The 16,285-nt window shown below is 36.3% G+C and overlaps 1 long non-coding RNA gene across 1 annotated transcript in view; it reads right to left on the minus strand.

Annotated features, from left to right (window-relative positions):
- Positions 1-15,637, minus strand: part of LOC122805836 — a 72,309-nt gene extending 56,672 nt beyond the window's left edge. The window contains exons 1-2 of the long non-coding RNA XR_006365466.1: positions 15,539-15,637; positions 3,664-3,750 (exon numbers count right to left, since the gene is read on the minus strand). This is a non-coding gene — a long non-coding RNA (uncharacterized LOC122805836). The remainder of the gene's footprint in view (positions 1-3,663; positions 3,751-15,538) is intronic.
- Between the last annotated feature and the right edge of the window lie 648 nt (positions 15,638-16,285).

Consider the following 16,285-nt stretch of genomic DNA (forward strand, 5'->3'; position numbering starts at 1 on the left):
TGGAAATTCAATACCTCAAGGAAATTAACTCCATGGTTTCCCCTCACATGACATGAAACAGCATACAAAGAATTAGTCCAGATGAAAGAACTCAAGCTAGAAGATCTAGAAGACTCTCTTTCTGATGCCCTCCTTGTGGGAAGGATGAAGATAGCTTGTTGAAGTTTCAAGCTGTTTATTCAGTTAAGTAAGTAGATTGACAGGACATAATCAAAAACTGCCACCAGATGATACAGAATCAGGAAGCAATTGGATAGCTGTTTGGCATACAGTACATAGAAAAACAAATTTTTAAAACTTCCTTAATGATAATGTGCAACGTATCTTTTTTCCTCTCACGATTCTGAAATATGTTGGCAAAATTATTCTGTATTAATGTCCAAGTGAATTTAAATTCATAACAGTATGGATAGTAAAATGGGTACATTGAAGAATCAGGAAAATTAAAAATAAATAACCATCTTGGATAGCCGATGGGAGAAAGATTACCTTTATTCCTTAGATTCTGTAACAGTAGGCAATGGGAGTATACAAACAGCTAGCAATTTCAGATTAGTTAAAACACAACAGAAAATGCTAACCCAGTAACTGAATAACAAGATTTTTTTTTCTGTTTTAAAAGCTACCTTAAAAATAGGCCATCATTTAACATGGACAGGGTTGGGATAGTCTGATATGGAAACATTTAGTCTGCAATACAATACAGGAGATTATGTCATACATATGACAAAATGATTAGACATTGCTGTAGGTGGACAGTTTTAGAACATATCTGGCAGGATAAATAAGACAGCTTCCAAACTCACTCATTATATAGCATGATATAAACTACTAACAAAGGTTAAAGCCTTGCTAACAATTTTCTCCAACATAGTGCTAACAGGAATGGAATTGTAGGGTACCAGATTCTACCTCCCTTTAATACAAAATGCATAAAATCCTTGGAACATATATTGCCGGTGTTCAGAAAAAAATGGAGCCTTTTACATAAGCTTAGGATCATTTCTCACATAGGAGATGGTGAATGACCAGTCTTATCCTATATGATGGTATAATTATATTACATAGATCCAAGTGTAATAGAAAAGAAAAAAAAAGCTAGCTAAGTAGAAGTGTTGTGAATACATAGTATAAACTGTTTCTGCAGATCAAAGAAGATAATTACATGGGGATTATAACATAGTCAGAAGGCACAAAAGACCTTAAAAGATTACCTGTCTCAGTCTCAGGATTTGTTTATACCTCAAACCGTAGACTTTAATCTAACAATAAAACAAATACTCTTAATCTAGTCATAAACAAAACTTTAAACCTATCCCTGTCCTCCATCAGTTCCCAATATTGGACCTTTAAATCACTGTTAGCTTTTTGGTTTACAAATGTTAATGGAAATATGGGAGTCGAGAGTCACAGAACTGATGAAGTTAACTGTAAAGCAGGAGTCTAACAGAAACTTAAAGGTACGGTATTGGGAAAATATTTAAGTGGTGATTAAGCAGGCTCTTGAATGGCCTATATAGTCTGCAAGTTTTGTAGCTAATTCATTGAGTTGAAAATACCAATGATTTTTGCTAGTTATACAAGGGTAGGTGGCTACATTGAAGGTCTTTCAGTCTAATATCTGCTCCACACAAACTCATCCCAAAAGCCTTGGCCAAACTGCTCTTGATCCAAATGTCCTGAAATAGCCTCCTTCTGTGAAATATTTCTATTTATTAACTGTGATATGTGCAGCTCCTAACTGTAAAATGTAAATTTGTTAAGTTTTTCTATTTTATTTTAAGAGATATACGATCTCTACTAATTTTACTGCCACGTCATTACCACTGCATCTAGCAACTGTGGAGCTCTTCTCCCTGGGCTTCTGTTCAAAATGGATATCAAACCCAGCTGGACTTCCCCCGTTAACAAAAACAATAAATTAATCTAAATAATAGTGAAAGGCATAAATATACACACAGCACCAAAAGGGCATTCACAAACTTAACACGCTGTGCAAACATGCTCCTTTATTATTCACCTGATTTTAGTAAAATTCCTGTTTAGTACAACACAATGAAACTGGTCTTGCAGAAATTTCATGTAACAAAAGAACAGGTTCTCGACCCCGTGGAGATTGACAGCATCAGAGTGTCTTGTTATAGCTTTCTAGCCCAAAGTTATTGTTATAATCATACTTCATGCTGAGCCTGAGGAATATCTCATGAAAGTATGAAATTAAATAAGTGACTCTGTAATAAGTATTATCAGACAAGATACCAAGTACCAAAATCATATCTGTCCAGTATTAGATTAGCGTCCGATTACTGATGGCCATCATGGCTCAATACACATTTGTCTCACGAAGACTGAACGTGTCCAGATTAAGCTTGGAAAACCCTGTAACATTAAATCCTTGGTGGCCGGTGCTTTGCTGTCGACCTCTACATCAATATAAACCATCGCAAAGCTGCACTTGCTTTGTGGAAAGCAACATAGTCCTGTTGAGCTAATCATCAAGGAGATAGGTTTAGAATGAGCTGAATTGTTCCTAGGCTATCACATAGGTGTGTTCCCATGTACCTTTAAATTATATTATGTACCTCTACACTGAGATGGTGTCCTATCATACACCTTGGAAAGGCTTTTCATACCCAAAAGCCAAAGGCTATATTTTCTAGGCAAACAGTTTCCAATATCATGATGATGGTATATATCGAGGAACGATAAACAGTGTTGTCATACACTTTGATTCAGTCATAAAGCCTTGGTGTTGCAAAATATGTTTAAATTTGTTTGATACAACACAATACCATACATCAATAGCAGATATTTAGAAAAATAAACATCTTGAGTCCCCCGGCCACCACTGGTATGTTAACATATGGTGCAGTCATAGTTTTATTCTGATGTGGAAGCGACTAAAGCTGGCAAGTCCATAATGTCAAAAAAGATGAATGTAAAGCTGATGATTTTGTAATAGCTGGCATTTGCATACTAACCAATCCAACACACCTTCCTACACATACCAAAATCCACAATCATTCATACAGCTAAACACTCTCCACAACTCTAATTTCAGTCATAAGCATAAACTCACATACAAATACACCAGATGCACCTGCATGCAGCTGAATAGACTACAATCTCCACCCTAAAAGTCTCCCAAATTACAAATATCAGCTCCTAAGGTTTCACTCTCATAAAGCAACATTCCCAACCAACCTCCTCGTTCTCCTAACATGCTCCACTCATTCGCACTTAGATGGGAAAGCAGTAGGAGAGGAAGACTAATATCCTATTACTCACACCTTACATCAACTTTCAGTCCTCTCATTTTCCACCTCAAAAATGTATTTACTGACTCACACCAGAAATTTGTTGACTTAACTTCAACTCTATCCCCTCTCAAATCTACATAAATACAAATCTTACCACCACAGACTAATCTCTAAAACTTTTGTGCAAAACCCAAATCTAAATTCATATGGTTGACCTTAAAGCTTAGTGGGAATATTCAACCCAACTCAGGCCCAGCTTCCACCATATATTCACCCCACCACCTCTGCAAACCCCACGTCTGGTACACAACACTCCTCAAATTCCTCCTCTTTGCTGTCAGCATTAACATAAATATCTATAACAAGATACCTGAATTTCATGCATGGCTTGTCCAACACTCACCTGACATTGAGGTACTAACCGAGACCTGGCTGAAAAAGGAAACGAATGATAATGAGATACTCCCTCCAGACCACAACATCCGCAGAGCTGAAAGAAAACATATGAGAGCTGGATGAGTTGCAATACTCTATAAAAGTACCCTTCCTCTGTCTCTACCACCTCTAACTCGTCAACAAAGCAGAAATCCTAGTCATCACTCAAACTAAACCAACACAGATCGATGTACACTATAGGAGTCTACATTCCTCCTGGTAACAATCATAGCACTACAGATGATATTGTCTGCAGACTCACCTCTAACATTCCTCAACAAAAAAATACAAGGCGTCGTAAAATATGGACTGGATCTCAATGTCTTCTAGCAACGCACCTCAAAACATAAATCTGTACAGACTTGCTCAACTGATGATCTCTTCCACTCACTATAATAATAAAAACAGAGGAACCACCACAGACTGGATACTCTCCTGTATGCAGAGTAAAATCTCTACTTCAGTTAACCCACTCTGACACTAAATGACCTGATACACTAATCTCCAAAGTAGTAATTGTGGACCTGGGTTTGGTGGAAGTCAGCACACTGAAGGATGGTCGGGAAAGATGGTTTGTTTATTACGGCATTTTTAGTAGTGATGGGTAGAAGTATTACCTGACATTGGGATTGGCATGTTTTAGTATTTTGGGGTTACAACAGTGGAATGGAGTTACAGGAAATAAACTTTAAGAGATGGTGGTCAAAATAATAGTGAGTTGGACTTACCCTCTATTTTTCGCTCTGACAATGTTTATGAGCAGATTCCACAGTCGAGCGGAAGGGATGAAGAATGCCAGAGTGTGAGAACAAGGAATACAAAGACTGCTCCAAAAAGTTATAAGGAAGCAGTGCATTGTGATCGTACTGCAGGTAATTTTACCAATGAAAGACTTTCTAATAGTAAAAAACAACAAACTGACTTTTTGACAGTATTAAATTATAAGTATTGTTTTAAAGGTAGTAAAGCGCCAAAACTGAATTCAAATGATGTGAATTTAACGTATGAACATAATATTAAAGTACTTGATGAGTTATTATTTAAGCTTAAGAATTTGGAGTTAGAGAATGTTTATTTAAATGAATGTTTGAATTTGAAAATAGTCCCAAAGGGGCTAAGGGTGTGCAAATACCCGAATAAGGTTAAAATTGGAAGCGAGTTTCATTTTGAATTGTTGGATATTTTTGATAATTGTGGATTTAATATCCTAAAAGCCATTATTAAAGAAAATGATACAGAAATGGAAGGCCTAAACAGGAAGATTGATGAAATAAATATTTCAATTACAAATGACTTGCTTTTTCCTTTTGAAGAAAACAAAAGGAAATATTATGATACCTTGCAAAATACTGAGAATAGTATTCGTAATATTTTTGAAAGGAAATGTAGGAAACTGGAAAGGGATGTTAAGGAGTATAAGGATAAGTCCCATTATCCAAACCCGAGAAGTACTAATTTTCAGAGCTATGAAAGAAGCCCCCAGGATGAGGATGCTAGACATCTCGGTATGAGAACCCCTGAGAAGGGAAGGAATGGGGATTATTATATGGAAGATCCTCCTTTAAGAAGGTCAGAAAGGATTAGGAACAATTACCAAAAAAATTTTCAAAAGAATTCTCAAAAAAACTACCAGTATGGGGGGGGGGGCGTCATACTACAGGAACAGGAATCAACAAGAGTGGTAATTCCTTGTGATTCTGACACTATCAGTAAAGAAGGGTATGTGTGGAAATACAATGGCTACAGTATTTATAACTATAGTGGTCTAGATATTACAGAAACTTTTTTTAGTTTGTTTACTAAAGGGTTGAAATTTGTTCCAAACAGAAAAGCAGACATAAGGAAGGTCATTATAGACCTGAAATTGTTCTTAAGGAAGAAAAATTTAGATCTTATTTTCCAAGGACAAAAAACTGATGGGATTATAACGATGCCCTTAAAAGAAAAAGTACATTTAACCCCCCTTTGAACCCGCAATTGAAAAATTTTGAGGTAATGATGGAAAAGAAAATTAGGAAGGAACTTTCTAAGAATTGGACAGTCCCTAACCTATCCAAGGATGAAACTGATTTATTATATACCCTAACAAATGATTTAGATATTAGGGTTATAAAACCAGATAAAGGTAGAGGGACGGTCTTAACGGATCAGGTGTTTTATGAATCCAAAATGTTGGAGGTCTTGGAAAATGATGAAAGATATGAAAGAGTGTCATTAAATGAAATTAATATAGGAAATAAAAATATTTGGTTGGCCTTGAATGATTTAGTATTGGAGGGGTCAATTGATTTAAATGCTTTCAAATTTTTAAAGGTTGATAAGCCCAGAGTGCCTACAATCTTTGGGGTGCCGAAGGTTCATAAAAATATTGATAACCCCCCAATGAGACCAATAGTGGCATCTGAAGGCTCGGTCACTGCACCGTTAGCAAAATGGCTTGATGAAAAACTTAAAGATGTATTAAAGGAAGGGCCAGGTATTGTTAAAGATTCTTGGGACTTATTGCAAAACCTTAAGAAAGAAGTTTTTGATAGAAATACCACTTTTATAACCATAGACATTGTGGACCTCTTTTCCTCTATCCCACATGAGGAAGGATTGCAGTGGTTTGAGGAAGCTCTGATTAGTTATGGGAAATTTAGTAATAATGATTTTTGCCTGATTTTGACCTTCATGGAGTTAGTTTTAAGTAACAATTATTTGCACTATGAAGGGGAATTTTTCAAACAAACAAAGGGAGTAGCAATGGGGGCAAGATGTGCCCCTATTTACACTAATATTATCCTTTCAGCTTGGGAAAATAAATATATTCTAAATTCCCCTTTTAAAAAGTGTTGGAAGCTATATAAACGCATCCTGGATGATATGTGTTTCCTATGGGTAGGGACAGATGATGACTTTGCTGCTTTCCTTGAGTATATAACTCATTCAATTAACTTTTTGAAATTTACTTATGTGAAGGATAAAGATAACTTAAAATATTTGGATATTTTTATAGGTAAAGGAGATGATATTTTTTCCTCTAAAGTGTATAGAAAAGGGAGTTACTCGAATTCATATCTTGCCTACAATAGTGCACACCCTCATCACCAAAAGAAGGGTATTATTAAAGGACAATTTGTAAGGGGTAGCCGAATGACGTCAAGGGACATTGATTTTTGGGATGAATGTGAGAAATTAAGGGGAATGTTCTTGGCCAAGAGGTTACCCCCAGAAATTAATTGAAGAAGTAGAAGAGGAGGTAAGAATGGGAAGAAACAGTAAATTTAAGCCCATTCTAGGTGTAATGAATTGGCAAGAGCAAGCTGTGAAAAATGAGAAATATGAGGGTAAGAATAATTTTGTAATGGATTTTAGTGGCGAAGCCTTGAAAATCAGAAAAATGATAGAAAGCGAATGGACTAAATTTGGGGAAACTTCTGACTTGGAGTTCCCGTTTTCTTCCCCCCTGAAGTGCACCTATAGAAAAGGTAAAAGCCTTAAAAACTTTTTTGAAAGTAAATATCAGAAGAACAAACTTAAAGAGGGGAGAGTAGGGACATACAAATGCGGAAGATGTAACCAATGTGGTTTTGTATTTCCCAAAGATACCTTATATATTTAGAGCAGGGATATATTGATTCAAAGTAAACAATATGCAAATTGCCAGACAAGTGGGATTATATACTTAGCTTTCTGCAAAATTTGCGATGCATTCTATATAGGGAAATCAGAGAGAAAGCTAAGAAATAGAATATATGAGCACTATTATGACATTAAGATTAAGTGCATTAATAATGCCCTATATAGACATAAAGTGAACTGCGAGCAAGCCTCTTTCACTTTTTTTGTACTGGAAGTAGTAAATAGAGATATAAGAGGTGGACCATGGGAAACCTCCATTGAGTATAAGGAACTTTTATGTCAATTGTATTTAGAGGCCAATAAACCACCCGGGTTGAATGATACCATATCCATTGCCCCTGTATTAAAAATGAGAGCGTCTAAGCTATGAGGAATAGTTAAAGATGAAGTTTGTCTCCTTTTTTATCAGTAGATGGCGCTTTTTGTTAAAGTAATGTATAAATATGGGATATAAGTGTGTTTTATACTAGATTAATGAATTAAATATGTTATTTTTATATAAAGATTTTTAGAAGAATTATTTATAAGTATTTATTAGAAGCAAAGTGTAATTTAATGTATGTTTTTAACATCTTTTAATGTAGATTCTGTGTGTTATGAACTGACTCAGATTTCAATATGGTTTCTGATGGAGTGTACACAATTAATTAATTATGAAATGATTTCTTAATTTATTAATTAATTATGGTCATTAGTAAGTGTACTTAAAGGTGATTGCAACACATTGATGTTATTCAGTCATATCTGAGGAAGTTGAGTAAACGAAAACGCAGTGTGGATATTCAGCGTTAATGTGCTTTTGTTCTGTGGTTCGTTCCTGGTGTTGTTCTGTATCAGACTTTGTGGATTAAACGTTGGTGAGTAAGTTTTATAGAGCCATATTTCCTCCACGAGTGTTACTTGTTTTGTTAAACTTTAAGAGATATTTGAGTAGCTGGTAGGAAGACTGTTTGTAGGTGACGATGAAGTAATGGTTGAGATGTGATTATTTATCATTACTACTGGTGGGGATGTTAGGAAAAAGAGGAGGAGGATGAATGAGGTAATAAGGAGGGGAAGAGCATTTTTAGTGTACAAGTCTTGTAGTACGTTGAAGTGAGTTAAAGAGTAGCAATCATAGTGTGGAGAGAGCAGGTAGGTTTTGATGTGGAGGGAGCACAGTGAGATTTGAGAAGGAATTTAGAACAGAAGTGGATGGGGGTGTTATTAGAACAGTTTGTCACTGGATAGTGGAGTTTGGTACAGGATAGGTGGATGGGTAGAGGAAGTTGTGTTAACAGAAGTACACGTTTAGATGTAGTGGGGTGTGTGGGAATTGGGAGTAGAGTAGGAGTATAACAAGGGCTGAATGGAGCAGGTTGACACACAGTGAAGTAATTACCAGGAAAACAAAATCTGTAAAACTGCAGCAAGATAGGTTCTGATAACTTTAAAGGAATTAACAGAAGTTGCTAAATCATTAAGATACACCCAAGTTAATGCAATACTGCCTATTGAGTTTGGCATGAAATTAATACAAGAAAAGAAGGTAGGGGTTGACACTTATTTCCTGTTTATTATCTTGTATTTTAACTCTGTTTTCAGCCAATTTCAGTTTTTTATTTACAGGTCTATGGGTATTAAAAGACACGTTTCTGTAAGAGAACAATATTGGGGGGGGGGGTGTTCACTGGGCATGTGCATGCTGACCTCTGAATTAGTTAGCTTTAAGTGCACTGGGTAGATTAAAACTTGCACTATAGGTTATATCACTGTTTTGAAAGTGGTTATACTTGAAAAGCTATTGTACAGTAGTTTTGAGTGACATAGTTCATACTTTTAACAGTTCTGGGTCTTCTGGAGAGGCTTTAGTTTAATTTCCAGCTGGATATACAGTTTGACGTTTCTCAGTAAAAAACATGTCCCAATAGACTGAGATGTGGAGAATAACACTGAAATGATAGATTAAGCCTGGGTAGCTACAAAAGAAAAAATGGATACAAAGACACGGTGTTTGAACTCTAACACACTGATGCAGAAGTGAGAGAAAACGATATTTAAGTTTAATTTGATTCTCGGAAACTGGCTTACATATGTTTTAAATGAATGCATTTCTTCTTTTGTGCTTTTGCAACTATAGTGAAATTGAGCTGTAGAAGTTCCTTTGGCTGCAAGATTGTTTTAACTTTTACAACTGATATTTTCAGAAATACTGTGTGCTCAATACACGTACTGTAGAGTGAAGCAGCTGATTTCACTTTAGTCATGGGGCAGAAGAGTGATTTTGAATTTGGAGCCACAAAGGCTATAGTAGCTGAGAGAACAACTGGAGAACCAAGTTATTGAAATTCCAGCATTTATACAGACTAATTCACTTCATTATGAGTACATTATAGCTGAAGTATGACCAGAAAATTTGGCTCTTTGCTATCACTAACCAGTTTATGACTTAAAATGGTCCTTCAAGCAGAACATTTAAACTTGTTAGGAAATAAAGGTAGCATAAAATAAGAGTTTAGTTAAAAACAGCAAAGTGACTTCTTCAGATTACTTAAAACAATTTCATATCTAATGTATATGTATAGCAGATAAGCACGTTTGAATAACAGTAATGCTGTTAAGGAATATATATAGGCGTTAAGCCTGAAATAATTACACAGCAGCTAAATTTATCATGGTAATTTAACATTTCTTGAAAGGAAAATGCTGAAAAATTAGATATTGATATTTGTACTGTCAAATATGTGAGATAAGAGAATATTAGGAACTCTACAAAGACAAATGGAAGTTTTTCCATCAATCTTAAAATGAGATCTATGCAAACAATGCGATTGATATTGCTGAGTTAGATGAACATTTATCAATAAATTGCAGTATTAAAATTATGTTTCATCAATCCAGTCATAACAGTAGCATTTTGTTTCAGTTTTTATTGTCTTACAGTCCATTATAGGCCATAATTAATATACTCTGTTTCATACGTTATTGGAAATAAATAAATGTGTACTTTAGAGAATAAAAGGCCTCATGGTCATTGAGCATAATATCACTAACACTGATTGACAAGTATTCAGTAATAATTATAGAGTCCATGTGTGGTTAACTGTTGTAAATGCTTTCAGACAAGTGATTGTACTGTCACAGGTTTGCTTTTATTATCATTTATAAAAGATCAAAGTGCAGTATTTTTAGAACCACTTAGTAACAGGGATCAGTCATTCATCCTCCTCACATTTCATTGCACTTGACTAAAAACTATGATGATATATTACAACTTCAAAAAGAGCAGACAGTGGGAGATTTATGGTATTGTCAATCATATTATATCAAGCTGCATATCTCGTCTTCTTATCCAAACAATGTTAATCAAGTTATGAAAAACTTCAGTTTTGTTCAGACTGGATGGAAATATTTTAATTTTCAGCTCCAAACATAAAAAAATGTTTACACACTTACTCAGTTCTGATAATGTATATTATGCATACATTAAGACTAATATAGCATAGTGGTTATCACCAAAAGAGAACATAGGATTTTTCTAATGCATTATGGTACTGGTCTTTGTACATGTTGTGTGCAAGAGGGACAGATAACTCTGCCGGTGTTTACTTATATTCCCCTGAAAATTAATAAAATATCATTAAAGATGCATATGAGACAGGGTGTAGACAAGCCTATTATCAAGTACCCTGATATTGTATTCTTTGCTGATTGCTGGGATCTGCATTTTCGAGAAGCTTTACTGACAGTGTTACCTTATAAATTTGCTACTATATGCTTTTCTTGGTACCTAATTATTGTATTCCTGCAATTTTGGCCCTGGTAATGGGATTCGACATAACTTCCTTTTTTTACGTGCCTGTATAAATTTGGCACGTTTACGAGGCACTTGGCCGATTCCCAACAGAGCTCAGCAATACTTGGTGTCCCTACCTGTACCTCCGAAGGGAATTCTTTGCATTATGTGCTATCCAGGAAAAAAAGTTTAGTACTTGTATTTAAAAATCACACCTTCAGAAGTTGTGATAGTGATAGACTACTGACATCTTGTTTTATTTGTGCATTCATCTGTGTTTAAGGCTGCCAAGTTACACCTGCTCAAACTGTCTTGCTATTGTTCTGATCAACTTAAAATCTCCTTGTTTAGCTAGCATGTTAACATTTTTTTGTGGCAGCATATACTCTCAAGCAATATTTTTTATGCTTTTACAGAGGACTGAGATATTCCATCTATTTATTTTATTTTACATTTGTTGACCGGGCTAGTCCAACTGGCTACATGTCCATTTTCAGTAGATGCCCGGGGAGATAAGCCCCAAAAGAGTCTAGTGCCATGGGATGGTGGCCTGGTCTAGCTGATTTGGAAAACACAGACGTTTATCTATAAAACTAGTGCTGGAACTGTAACCTGCAGCATAGTGATGCATTGCACAAAGTTAAGATTAAAGCATCTAGTTTGCATGTCACATTTAGCACCAATACCATATCCCAGCACTATCTAATACCACATCCTAGGACTATTCAACTGTAGTCAATAATCCTAGGGACCGCTCTAGAAGACCTCTGTAAAACCCAGTAGTCAACCCATAACAGCAAACACTAAGTCCAGTCAACATGGAAATACAATTTCCGAATGTCTCCATACCCAGCTTGGTAGATATTGGCATTCTGAGAAAAAGTAGCAGTTGTCTGATATTCACTGGCTAACTTTAAATCATTAAGAAAACCAACACAGCATGCAAGAGATGTACACACAAAATTTCCTTGGACAAAAGAATCTCGAATACAAACAAGGCTGTCAAGCGATCACACACACACTGCATCCACCACATAGTGTCCGTACACACATAGACCATCTTATGCTGAGGCACTAAAAAGCAATCACACCAAACCTGAAAGACTTCCTAAGCCTACAGAAATAATTGCCTATCCTCAGTAATCTCTAAAGCTTATACCAAAAGCATCACCAAATACCGCATATAAGCCTACACCCAATGGATCCCCAAAAATAAAGCCCATAAGGCAAGCAATTTAGCCAGGAGTCTTGTACTAGGGGACTTCATTGTCCACTCACCAGACTGGATGAGGAGAAGATTATGGTCAGTTGCTTATATGTTGCCAGGATCTGCCAAGTTACACATGCCCTCATGTCATGGCACCACAGGGACCCATATGATTCCATCACAGTCCATGTGGATGCAAATGACTTGATACATACCTCTCTAGATTATATGAAGAGAATCACTAGTATGTACCTTGTATTGAGGAGCATTCTACCTTCACCAAGGATAATGTCACAGTATGAAAAAATATGTCTGACTTTAATGATTAGCTTAGTTTCTGTTGTCATTTCAAAGGGATTCAATATCTGTCAGCCCAAGAAGACATAGTCAACAGACTATGTTGCTTTGCCAAAGATGGCCTACACCGGTCTCCTCCACGCTTCTGGATCTTGGCAAAAAATTTATCCACCCTCTTAGAACCTTTTTTAGGTAATGTCAACATGACAAACCTACTGGCTTAGCAAATAAAACCTAAAGGTGTTACTGTTCAGTGCTAGGAACCTAGACATGAAACTCCAAACCTATAAGTTATCTTTACTGTGGAGAATACAGGCATCTGTGTCATTACTGAGATGTGTTTTAAGCCACAGAAAGTACTCCAAGCAGAGGAAGGCTTCAGTGCCCTCCACACATTTAGACCATCAGCCACACAGACAGGGATTAAAGGTGGAGGTGTCTTGATCTACATTAGCAACAAGTATACCTCAAGGTTTGTTAAACAGGATGATAACCAGGAGTCAATTTACAGGCAAATCACCTTAGATAGAGTCCCTTACCATATCTGAAAAAGATATAGGTCATCATCTATGTCACAAAAATCCCACAACTGTTATCTAGATCTACTGAGGACAGTCTCCCATCCAACCAAACATACGAGAAATTATGAGCTATTCTAAAGCAAACTATATCCTATTAAGGTCAGTTTATCAAAATTCAATGCCCCACCTAACCCAGAGTTCAAAACAGCTTATGCAGAAGTATTCATAGAAACAGTGAACACACATGCAAATGGCTGCATAGAGGTTGTTGTATCTAGCAGAAATAAGGTGAAAACAAACACCAAAAACTAAACCACGCTGGTGGAGTCCTAATGTTAACAGGGTATATAACAAAATGAAAAAAAGTCATGGTCAAAGTCAGAAAGAGCAACGCTCAAAAGGACAAGAGCTCACTAATAAAACTAAACAGCAAACTAAGAGGACTAATTAAATCCACAAGGCCAGTTATAAGATCAAGATAGATTGTCAGGCTAAAGACAACTATAATGCCTTCTACAGCTATATCTGAAACCTCAAGGTAATGTGCAACAGTGTGTATAATTGGTAGTTAATGATACCACCTTCAATGAGCAGAGTGATACAGTAAATCTGCTGGCTAACAAATATGTTCAAAGGTGTGTACTAGGATAATGACCACTTCCTTTTTAAGCATAGTCATTCATCCCAAATATATGACAAGTTCTGGCACCCTTAATAAGTGTATGCAGGGGCCTGGGAGATGAATCATTTACAGGCTGTGTCCATTAGAGACATTGGTGCCAAACCATGGATGAATTTCCTGTTCCCCATCCTATTACCCAAGCTACGCTTGAATTGGTTTAGGGAGTAACCCTGCTTCAAATGGATGGTGAGCCTGTTCCAGAGAAGGTGTAGTCTCTGGGATACATATCTGTCTTTCCAAAAGATCCTATTTATATCACAGGCAAGATTTATGTCTTTAGTATGGGTAATTATGGTGGTTTGTTTTCTGGATATGCAGGAGGTCCATTGAGGTGGATTCTGACAAAGTTTGCCCACACAAAGATTATCTGAGATAATTATTTTTATTAAATGTTTGTATAGTTATTCAGTTTACCACTTGGTAGATTTCTATTTCATGGGCGCAAAAAGCCTATACAAAAGGTATTGAGATCTCAAAAACTGTACTTATTCTTTTCCTGCTACTTATACACATCCATGAACTCTGTAAAAACGAGTACTGCATATTATTTCTCTTGATACATTTTCCCCAAAAAAATAGGGGTCATCTAGAATGGCTCTAAGTGACAATCTCCCCTGGATACAAAACAAGTCTGTCTTCATCAGGAAGAAAAATGGGGACTGGTCACATTAATCATGTGTATGAGCCTCTTAAAAGCAGCAATGTACAGTAATCATGTTCCCAAACAAGAGAAGAGTAATCTTTCATAATGTATTTCAGGAAACATGAGCCCTGTAAAAGTGGGCACAACCTCTTGTATTACATGTGATACAAGCATTGATAAAGAAAAATCAGACTGGAAAAAATTCTGTAAAATTGCTTTCATAATTTGCTTCAAGGAATATGAGCCCTACAAAGGCAGACACAGTCTCCCATAATACCAGTGATAACAAACAGGGCTTTTCATTCTGGTGACAGCTTCATAAAATCAGACATTTTCAATTATCAAACTGCAAACTGTAAACCACTCAATTAGATGGACCTGATGAAGCTCAGTTCAAAGTGCTTTCTAAACTATAGATCTACAGGGGTAGCTCATGGTGAGTTGTCATTTTTTGCTTGTAAAAGTTTTTTAATTAAGAATGAGATTTCACCAGTTGCTGAGCTGGTAAACAATCACAGGTCTCTCACAAATATTGCAATAAGGGCATAACCTCTAAGCTTTGCGATCAGTTCTTTGCTTTTCCATCTTCCAAATTTTCCTCCAATCAGCCCCTCTGGTACCTCCCACCATTATCTACAAATAACTGCCCTGCTGAATGTAATTGGCACAAGAACATTTGTCCTTCAACCTGCTTAATTGAATAAACTACTTGAAACATCAATAAAACTTCTTCATTCCTCCCACAGGGACGGCATCAGAGAGAGATTCTCCTAGATCTGCTAGTTAAGTGATTTTATTTAGACTAATCCTTTGTACTCTGTTTCCTGTTTGTACAGTCATTGTCTGGGGCACAGGTGGGTTTACCTAGACTTGACTTGAGTTTCCTGGATTAACTCACTTTACTTCCCCAAGGGTGTGTATGAGAAATTCGCCTAGCCCTGTATTGGTGAAGATATGGCTACTGTGCAAAAACTCCTACAGGTAAATCTTAGCCACTGCCAAAGACATGGTAGCAGCAACCAAATACAGTGAAATAGCAGACGTCATATCTCCACTGAAGTAATTAAAGCAAAAAAAGGACTTGAACCTGTTACCTCACAAGAAAATATTAGCGAAGAGGCCCCCTTCTTGGCTGATCTTCAAATGATTTGAATAAAGCTTAGCAAGGTCCATTAGAAGAATAACACCTTGATTAGAACCTGAAAAAAAAAGAAGACTAAGGTAGTGAAAGAAGAACCAACCGTAATTAAATTATATAATATTTTACTATACAAAATTACTAAGGAATAAGATGAAATTAATCCACTGCTGGTAACCAGACTCTTCAGGAATTTATCCACCCATCCATCCATAACAACCCCCCCTTTTCCCAATTTCTGCACATGGGTTTGGGGTGTCAAATCAACTGTGACCATCATCTACAGCCAATGATAACACCAACAGGTGGCTAGTCCTGCTGTGATATGTAGTCATGAAACTGTGTATATATTTTCTTTTGGCATCTTTCTTCATAGGTCTCTCTTATAATATGGATTTTAAAAATAATCAGAGAATTTTGTTGTTTAATTATGTAGAACTGTATTTGACTTGTTTTTACTAGTCATAGGACTTCTGTAATAGTGCTAGTCACACATAAAAATGAACTGTACATGTAGTTTTTCATATTGCACGGATGACACTAATATAAAACTAGTTAATTTTTGGTGCAAACAGAGGTACACTATTAAAGGCTGAAATGTTGATTTAAATCAGTTACAAGTGCTGTATTCTTTGAATTTTTGTTGGTTATATGGTTCATGCATGCATGTGCGTGCATGCGCACACGCGCACACACACACACA

This window comes from Protopterus annectens, chromosome 7.part0 (genome assembly GCF_019279795.1).
Source record: "Protopterus annectens isolate FY-2018-M chromosome 7.part0, PAN1.0, whole genome shotgun sequence".
In the NCBI taxonomy this organism is placed as follows: domain Eukaryota; kingdom Metazoa; phylum Chordata; order Ceratodontiformes; family Protopteridae; genus Protopterus; species Protopterus annectens.